This window comes from Quercus robur, chromosome 4, assembly GCF_932294415.1.
Source record: "Quercus robur chromosome 4, dhQueRobu3.1, whole genome shotgun sequence".
NCBI lineage: Eukaryota > Viridiplantae > Streptophyta > Magnoliopsida > Fagales > Fagaceae > Quercus > Quercus robur.
Window position 1 is genome coordinate 7,366,748 of NC_065537.1, and position 9,869 is coordinate 7,376,616.

Genomic DNA, 9,869 nt, shown 5'->3' on the forward strand with positions numbered 1-9,869 from the left:
TCAATTGTATCTCAAATCTCAATCCATTGGCTATAGGTAGCTTCCCCAAGGCTTCAAACTGATGTAGAGTTTGTTTGGTTCAACCTTTTGATTTTGGATTTTTGGAAAAAGTGGCGCTTTGTAATTGCTGCTTAGGAGATGCAAATTATGCAATTGCAGCATAAAAATACACTTTTTCACCAAATGCCCTATGGTCACGTTTTTAAATTGCCAATATGATTTCGGCCCAACTACAAAAGCTCTAACAAAACAGGCGTGTAGTAGGCTTCATACGTTGGGCCTTGCACTGCTGAAAATTAAGGTAAACTTGACTGTGAGTCCGTGACTCATTGTTGGGTTCTAGGCTCTCAAAGTGTGGGCTTCGATGGGCTGATATTATTGGGCGTTTTTGAATGGGTCGGGTTGTTGTTGGACAATTAGAATGGGCTTGGGTTATTTTCTCTTCAATGGCTTGGGTTAAGAGCTTTTGCTTCGGTTAAGGATATGGAGGCTAATCTAAGATGATCAGGTTTCGGTTAGTTGAGACTGTTACCAATTTGGGACAGACTCGAAGGTTTGCTTCATGTTACTCTCTGACTCTCTTTGTTCACTGTAAATAATATTTTGTCTGTGACTAATTTTTAGTATTAATAAATTGAAATAGTTTTGGACTTCATAACGAACACATTGGTTTTCAAACTAGTTTGCTTCTCAGATCAATGCAGTTCAGCTGTTTGATAAAATTCTTCTCAAAATATGCACAATATGCCGTCTAATATGTGTGTGTATTTTGTGTTTGTGACTATGCTTTTAATCATGCATCATTGTTTGCAGTGTGAAACCCAGACCCAGTTGAAATTTTCACCATTTCAATCGGTCTTTTTTTTGGTTTGGATAAGTAACTTAATTGATAAAGGAAATAGACTATCTCTTGTAAATAATAAACACACAAGATAGTCTGAATAATTACATAAAAAATTATTACTCTTTTGTTCGATAAGTTGTGGTATTTTATTAATGGAACGATTAATATATGCTCAACATTATGAGCATGAGCACACAGTAACATTAAAAAAATTCTGCTTAAAAAGATTGCTTCTTTCAGTTTTGTGCACAACTATTATTCAGATGGGTTGTCTTATATTCTGCAATGTTCTGTTGATCAAATTGGCTACTACCTAATAATCCTAAGTAGGTGACTTTATCTACCCATTAGTAAGCCATTCTTTTTCACATCATTACCAAAACTTCTATTTTGCAAAATGCTTTGATATGCTTATCAAAGCATTTGTGATCATTACGTTATGATTGAAATACCATTATTAGGCATGGTAACTAAATTAAGGTGAACAAGTTATTGCTTATTGTTACATTCCCAAAAGCAAAAGACTTAAGAGACCAAACCTTTTGCTTAGGAAAAAAAAGATCCCTTTGATGAGAGAGTAAATCTCCTACTGTCCATAGCAAAATTCACATCGTAAAACTCTAGAAGGATCTAATTTCAACACCCACAATCTCTCTTTCTCTCTCTTATTTGGTTGTGTAAATGGAATGGTTGAATTTCAGGATCAATAAGTATATTGGTTGGGAACACCATTGTTTAGTACCATGGAAATTAACAAGTTGAGATTTAGAATGAGATTTGGCGGTGGGGGTTTTGTGTACAATTTTGTCAACTGTTACAAGTTTCGGCAATTCTAGCTGAAACTAAACAGTATTAGCACATATGGTTGATAGGATGTTTCAAAAAGCACAATGGGAAGTTGAAGGGGATTTTGGCTCCAAGGGTGGCCAAAATGCACCATTTCTCATTTTTAAATGGGATGTTTCAAAAAGCACAATGGGAAGTTGAAGGGGATTTTGGCTCCATACGGTGGCCAATTGTTACACTGCACAACTGCAACTATATTGCTCCCAAAGGTCAAGCTCTTACTGCATAGCTCAAACCATCCGCCCATATGATAGCTTCTGGGTTCAAGCCACACCACATCCTCAACTGTCTTATGGATATCTATTGTAAATCATCCAATATTGCCTATGCTAGCCAACTGTTCAACAAAATTCAAACCACATAAAGTTGCAAGAATGACGTTGATTACTGCACTCTACTACAAGAAGTCTAAAAGTAGCTTAGGAAGTATTTGGTGGAATCCCACTCGGTATGCGAGACACTGTTTTTTACAATGCAATGATCACAGGTTATTCCCACTACAATGATGGCCATGCTGCTATTCTACTCTTTCGTGATATGAGGTGAGACAAACTTAGGCCTGAAAATTTCACTTTCACTAGTGTTCTTGGAGTGTTGGTGCTAATAGTCGAGGATGAAAAGCATTGCCAACAAAAATGCGTTGTGCCGTGCTAAAGCCAGGAACAGTGTTTGTTAGTTCAGTGTTGAATGCGCTTATATCCACTTATGTTCGGTGTGCATCTTCACCATTAGTATCATTTTCTTTATTAATGGGTGCAGCTAAAATGTTGTTTGATGAGACGACAGAGAAGGATGAGTTAACATGGACAACAATTATTACAGGGTATGTGAGGAAAGGTGATCTTGATGCAGACCGTGCAATTCTTGATGGCATGACTGAAAATATGGGGGTTGCATGGAATCCAATGATTTTGGGTTATGTGCACCGTGGTTTTATTCATGAGTTTACCCACACGAGTGTAATTAGTGCTTGCACTAATGCTGGATTGTTCAAACATGGAAAGTAAGTGCATGCTTTCATTTTGAAAACAGAAGAGAATCCTAAACCAGAATTTTTGCTGTCTCTAAATAATGCATTAGTTACACTATACTGGAAATGTGGTAAAGTTGATGAGGCAAGGAAGATTTTTGATAATATGCTCATAAAAAATCTTGTTTCATGGAATGAAATCTTGTCTGCATCTGTTAATTTAGGGCACATTGTGGAAGCTAAGTCCTTTTTAAAGGAGATGCCTGAGAGGAATCTTCTGGCATGGACAATGATGATATCTGGTTTAGCACAAAATGGCTTTGGGGAAGAAGGTTTGAAGTTATTCAACCAAATGAGAATAGAGGGTTTTGAGCCATATGATTCTGCATTTGTTGCAGAAATTACATCTTGTGCAGTGCTGGGAGGGGAGCATGGACGTCAACTCCATGCTCAACTAGTTCAGCTAGGGCATGATACAAGCCTCTCAGCTGGAAATGCAATTATCACATTGTATGTGAGATGTGGCATTGTTGAGGCTACAAATTGTGTGTTCCTTACAATGTCTTATCTAGATTGAGTACCTTGGAATGCCATGATTGCCGCTTTAGGGCAACATGGACATGGTCTGCAAGCAATAGTACTTTTTGAACAGATGTTGAAGGAAGATATAGTGCTTGATTTGGATAACTTTTCTCACAATTCTCTCTGCTTCTAGCCATGCTGGTTTAGTCAAAGAAGGACATTGTTATTTCAATTCAATGCATGTTTGTTACGATATAGTCCTGGGTGAAGATCATTATGCTCGATTGATTGATTTGTTGGTTTGAGCTGGGAAGTTTTCAGAGGCAATTGATGTGATTGAATCAATGCCTTTTGAGCCAGGTGCACGAATTTGGAAGGCTCTTCTTGCTGGTTGCTGGATGTATGGGAACATGGATTTGGGGATTCAAGCTGCAGAACGACTTTTTGAACTAATGTCACAGCATGATAGGAACTATGTACTTTTGTCAAACATATTTGCCACTGCAGGCACGTTGATTGATGCAGCTAAGGTGCGGAAATTAATGGGGGACTAGGGGATTAAGAAAGAGCCTGGTTGTAGATGGATTGAGGTTTAAAGCAAGGTTCATGTGTTCTTGGTTGCTGATACTGTGCATAATTATCTTGAGCAATTGGCATTTGAAATGAGAAAACTTGGGTGTGTCCTCAACACAAAGTATGTGCTGCAAAATATGGAGTATGAGCATAAGGATTCTGTCTTATAACTCATAGTGAGAAGCTTGTGGTTGTTTTTGGGCTTATGAAGATTCCTCTAGGAGCCACAATTAGGGTTTTCAAGAACCTTAGGTTTTGTGGCAATTACTGGTAGCCGGATATTTTGTCTGCCAATTATCTTGAGGAAGGTTACTGTCAAAAACAGAAAGCCCCGTTCTTCACTTGTTCTTTTTTGCAGCCCCATGGTGGGAATTTATAAAATGGACGATCATGCCAGCTATTGATCCAACTACTCAAACATATAATTACCTCAAAACTACTTTTAGAAAACTATGTAGAGGCAGATACATGAGTTTTTCACTTCAGTCTGGATTTTCTTTAGAGAAGATGGTGTAGCTCAATGGTGCAAATATGTAGGTGGTTTGGATACCAGAGTGTGGTATGAATGGTTAATGTACCGTATTTTGTTTTGAGGTTAGGCAAATAATATGATTGTTGGTTAAACCACTAATTTTGAATATGAAATTTGTTGATATCGCCATGATGGCAATTGTAATTACATTCAATAGGTGATTTTTATAAATTTCTCAATAGAATGAGCAACAGCCTTGGACTTTAGTTTCTGTTTTTGGCTATACTTGTTAACTGACGTTTATTTTAGTTCTCGACTCACATGTTAGCTAACTAAAATTTCTTATACTCTTACATTGTTGATCCAATAATATTTGAATAGCAACGTAATTTTGCATCCAATGATTTTTCTTATACTCTTACATTGTTGATCCAATATTAAAATTTTTACTGCATGTACATTTCATAATGCCTTCTTTTTTTAAAGGATTTAATTAACATTTAAATCAGAATTCAAGGATGGCATTCGAGTTAATTAAACTTTTGCATTTGCAAATATGCTTGCTAGAGTCTGATTCTGTTTTTAAGCTACGTACTTTCTTTTTTTATTTTACTTTATCTACCTAATTTTAACCATTGATGTGAACTTAATTACAGGCCGCCTGATAATAGATAATGTATTGGTTGCATATGAGACCTTACATACTATGCATGGTAGGAAAACAGGGAAAAAAGGGTCTCTTGCTCTTAAACTGGATGTTAGTAAGGCATATGATCGGGTTGAGTGGAGCTTTCTAAAGGGTATTATGATTAAATTGGGTTTTCCTGAGGTCTGGGTGGATAGAGTCATGTGTTGTGTTACTACACCATCTTATTCTATCCTAATAAATGGGAAAACATATGGTCATATTATACTTCTAGGGGCCTCCGACAAGGAGACCCTCTTTCACCATATCTTTTTCTTTTATGTACAGAAGGATTCACCTCATTGCTTCATAGAGCAGAAATGGAGAGACAAATCAGAGGGGTGTCCATTTGCAGGAGGGCCCCAAGAATTACTAATCTTTTGTTTGCAGATGACTCATTGATATTTTGTCAAGCTACTCAAAATGAAGTCCAAGTGATCTCAAAGATCTTACAGGTGTATGCTGGGGCGTCGGGTCAATGCATTAATTTGGAGAAATCTTCCATTTACTTTAGTGGTAACACACCACTTGAGCAGAAGAGATGGATCAAAGATTCTTTAGGAGTAAAGGAGGTGGATCGGTTTGAGACGTACTTGGGCTTGCCCACGCTGGTGGGGCGAGCTAAATACCACTCTTTTGCTTATCTGAAAGATAAGGTATGGAAGAAGCTTCAAGGGTGGAAGGGAAAGATGCTATCTAGAGGTGGGAAGGAGGTATTAATAAAGGCAGTGGCTCAAGCTATCCCCACGTATTCCATGGGGGTATTCCAATTACCCAAGAAACTTTGTGACGAACTCAATGCTATGTGTGCCAGATTTTGGTGGGGGCAGGAAGGAGAGAAGAGGAAAATTCACTGGAAAAGTTGGGATAAATTGACCGAAGCTAAGAAGATGGGAGGGTTGGGTTTTAGAGACCTAACATCCTTTAATCTTGCCATGTTGGCAAAACAGGGATGGAGACTAATACAGCAGCAAGACTCCCTGATGGCCAAGTGCTTCAAAGCTAGGTATTTCCCAAGGAGCCACTTATTGGATGCCTCGGCTTCTCCTAATTGCTCTTATGTGTGGAAGAGTATAATGGCGGCAATTCCAATCCTAAAATCTGGATGTTGTTGGAGAGTGGGAGATGGCTCAAATATTAGAGTCTTCATGGATAAGTGGATCCCAAATTACCCAACGAATGGAGTTTTGCATCCACCTAGGATGGAGGAGGGTGGTTGGTTTGTCTCGGACCTCATTAACCAGGAGCAGAAAATGTGGTATAGTGAAATTATACGGGCAAATTTCCATAAGGAGGATGCCGATGCTATTCTCAAAATTCCCCTAAGCCATAGACAAGCCTCGGATATGATAATGTGGTTACATACAAAGAAGGGAGTTTATTTGGTCAAATCCGGCTACCATGTGGCAAGACAGCTCAAGAAGATGGAGTCATGGGCAGAAGCATCAGCCGGTCCGATTGGTGTTCAGGTTTGGTCTAAACTCTGGATGCTTAACGTGCCTAAGAAAATTAAAGTATTTGGGTGGCGTGCTTGTCAAAATATTCTGCCAACCCGGGCCAATCTTAGGCGACGAAAAGTCATGGATGACGATGTGTATATGCTCTGTTTAAGAGAGGCCGAAACAAGGGTCCATGCTCTATGGGATTGTACCGTTGCAAGGGATGTCTGGGCGGGTAGCTTAGTTCGGCTGCAAAAATGGAGCGTGGGTCAACAGGATGTTCTTCAATTATTTCAAGAATTGATGATCCGGTTAACCACAGCTGAGTTTGAGCTTTTCCTGGTTCAGTCTTGGCTGATTTGGAGCCAAAGAAACACCGTAGTTCATGGGGGAAAAATGAGAGACCCGAGATGGCTCAATAAGAGGGCATGGGATTACCTTAATGAGTTTCAACAGTCACAAGATCAGTTGAATCCCCAGCTGCAACGATTGACTACAAACACCTGGGTTGCCCCTACGGATCCGGTCTACAAGCTGAATTTTGATGCCACAATCTTCAAGGAGCTGAACTGCTCTGGAGTTGGAGTAATAATATGGAATGCAAATGGAGAGGTCATGGCAGCCATGTCTGCAAAAGGACCGCCGGTTGAGGACAGTGAAGTGGCAGAAACGCTAGCTTGTCGAAAGGCGATGGAGTTTGCAATTGATGCAGGTTTTTCGGAGCTGCTCATCGAGGGAGACAACGTGGCTGTGATGTCCTCACTTTCACATGGTGGACCTAATTTGTCTTGGCTTGGTCATGTTGTGCAGGATATTCAGTGGCTTGCAACAGGACTTCGATGGGCTCAGTTCAGTCATGTGAAGCGAAGTGCTAACTCAGTGGCACACGTACTTGCTAGATATGCTAAAAATGTAGTTAAGGAAATGATATGGTTGGAGGAAACTCCACCACCTGCTGTAGAAGCCCTGTATTTGGATTGTATGCATTTATCTGAATGAATGAGAAGGTTGGTTTCAAAAAAAAAAACTGGTTTAACTTTTTTTTTTTTTTTTTTTTTTTTTTTCTCTTCTTTTGAACAATTCTTTCAATCAAAATTAATTAAAAAAATTACTTTACCCTCTCCTCCATTATTATTTTCATACCCCTCTCGCTATTGCCTTAGTCCCCCACCCACTCGCCTTCCTCATCCTCAAGCTGTTACCCTTTTCGCTGCTATTATCTACCCTCTCACATCCCGCCTCCTCAAGCTGTTACCCTTTTTGCCGCCATCATCTACCCTCTCACATCCCGTCACCATCATCTGTCTACAGAAGCCAAACTTCACTGTTTGATTCACTTCAAAGTCAGTCATCCTTACAGTGGTTTGATCATAAGATATGAAAATTCAGTTCATACATTTTCCTTGTAATGGCAGAATGGACAAAATACCAAGGTGGAAATATTACATCTTCTTTAGCAATGATAAAATAGTTCCCTTAACTATTAACATTCTGATTTATTGTATAATCATTATATGACTTTTTTTATTTTTTTTTTTTTAATATCAAATTTTAAAATTGTGTTTAATAAATTTTTATGTCATGTCATGTAACCGAACAATAATAAATTCCAAGGTTTCAAATAGGTAGATAACTAGGTTGTTATGAAACTTTTACAATTATAACATGTTTATGTTTGCTTCTTAGAAGTTTAATATAAAAAAATAAAAATAAAAAACTTTGATTTTCCAATATGATTTTCCTAGTTAGCCCAAGAGTCAGTTCATTTTTTTATTTATTATTTATTTTTTATAACCTGCAATTCCATTCATGAAGAAGAAATTGATGGACAGTCTAGCTTACAGACAGCAGCTAAGGCTTCTGCTAGATTGTCCTTATTGAAAACAAAAGACTCTTTAAAACTATAAGAGAAAATTTTGCTGCTGCATGAGCAGCTACGTTGCAATCCCTTCTGACCAACGAAAGAGACATCCTAAAAAACGAGATTTAAAACCCAAAATATTGCTAATTACATTATTGATCGACCACTCAGGGGAGACGTCATTAGAGAGTAGTGGGTCTAGACGATTCTTAGCATCGCTTTCAAATCTGACATATCTTCAACCTTCACAGAGAGCAAGCTGCACAATCCAAAGCATGGCCGAGGCTTCAGCCATTATAGGTGAACTTTTTTGATGTAGTTTAGACCAGACTTTAAGAACCTCACCGTTGTTGTCTCAAGTTATAGCTGCTAAAGAGGAGATGGGATCAGCAATGACAGCGTCAACATTCCCAGACTAGCTGGTTCGGGGCAGGAGGGGGCATTCTCATTTGCAAGTGTTGAGGTTTACTCAGCTAGCTTATGTTGAACTCCTATGATCGAAGTGACAATGTCAAGGCTTATATTTTGAAATAAAACTTGGTTCTTGAGATACCAAATTTCATCTAGAATAATGGCCATATTGAGGATGATCATCCATTGGTTTTCCTTAGGACAGCTAGCCTCAGGAGGGTCTAAGATCATCTTGATGATATCTTCACAATTGGAGATGCCATGTATAGCTTTGAATCCCCAGCAGCAGGTAAACCACAGAGCCTTTGCGACTGAGCAGTTAAGAAATAAGTGGCAATTGGATTCCACTTCTTGACGGCATAGTGCACAACTTGGGTTGTTTATCTCCATCCTTCTTTGCATGTTTTCTTTTGCAGGGAGAACATCTGCCCCAATCCTCCATAGTCGCATTTTTACTCTCAGAGGCTTTGATTTTCCACAGTTTCCTCCATGGTAGCTCTTGGGAAGTAGGTGTTGCAGATTGGTTGGTTAAGAGCTTGAATGTCGAGTTAACCAAGAATATCCCTTTGGAGCTTGGAGTCCAAATAAGCTTGTCTCTAGCCTCCTGCTGGAGTGAAAAGGCAAGGGAAGAGATAGGACGGCTATAAGAACTTTGAAGATGATAAAATATTGGGCATGATGGGCTTACCTTAATGGGCCTGACGGATTGGGTCTCTTGGGCCTGCGTGGGTATGGTCCCAGCTTTGAAGGCCCATCACTACTGACGCAGCAAGGGCCCATGATCCGGTAATGAGAATCCTTGCTCACCACGTTTGGAAGAATTGGGAATAGAGTCCCACATTGAAAAGATGTGGGAACCAGAAAGGGAAAGTCAACCCCTTATCACTATAAAAGGCGTAATACCCACAGAAATCGAGGTATGCTTTTATGAACCCTCTCTAACGCACTAAGTAAAACAGAGGAAGTCTAACTTGACCGTCGGAGAGTCTTTGGCCGGCACCTCACCGGTGCTCTCTGAAGGATTCTTTAGTTTCTTTCCTCGTGCAGGTTCAATTCGAGTCGCGAGTACGGTGTGACCCATTGGTGACGGGAAACGACGTCATCAGTTGGCGCCGTCTGTGGGAATCGACGACCGGGTACGGTAACATTTCCTAGATAAAGGAGTTACATGGTACTCACGCGCTCGATGGCAACCACAAATGACGTCCAAGAAGAAGCTCCTACGACTGCCCTTGAGAGACAGGTC

The 9,869-nt window shown here is 39.5% G+C and overlaps 1 pseudogene; it reads left to right on the forward strand.

Moving 5' to 3' along the window:
• Window positions 1-1,587: 1,587 nt before the first annotated feature.
• On the forward strand, window positions 1,588-4,029 carry LOC126721281 (pentatricopeptide repeat-containing protein At1g25360-like; annotated as a pseudogene).
• The last annotated feature ends 5,840 nt before the right edge of the window (window positions 4,030-9,869 follow it).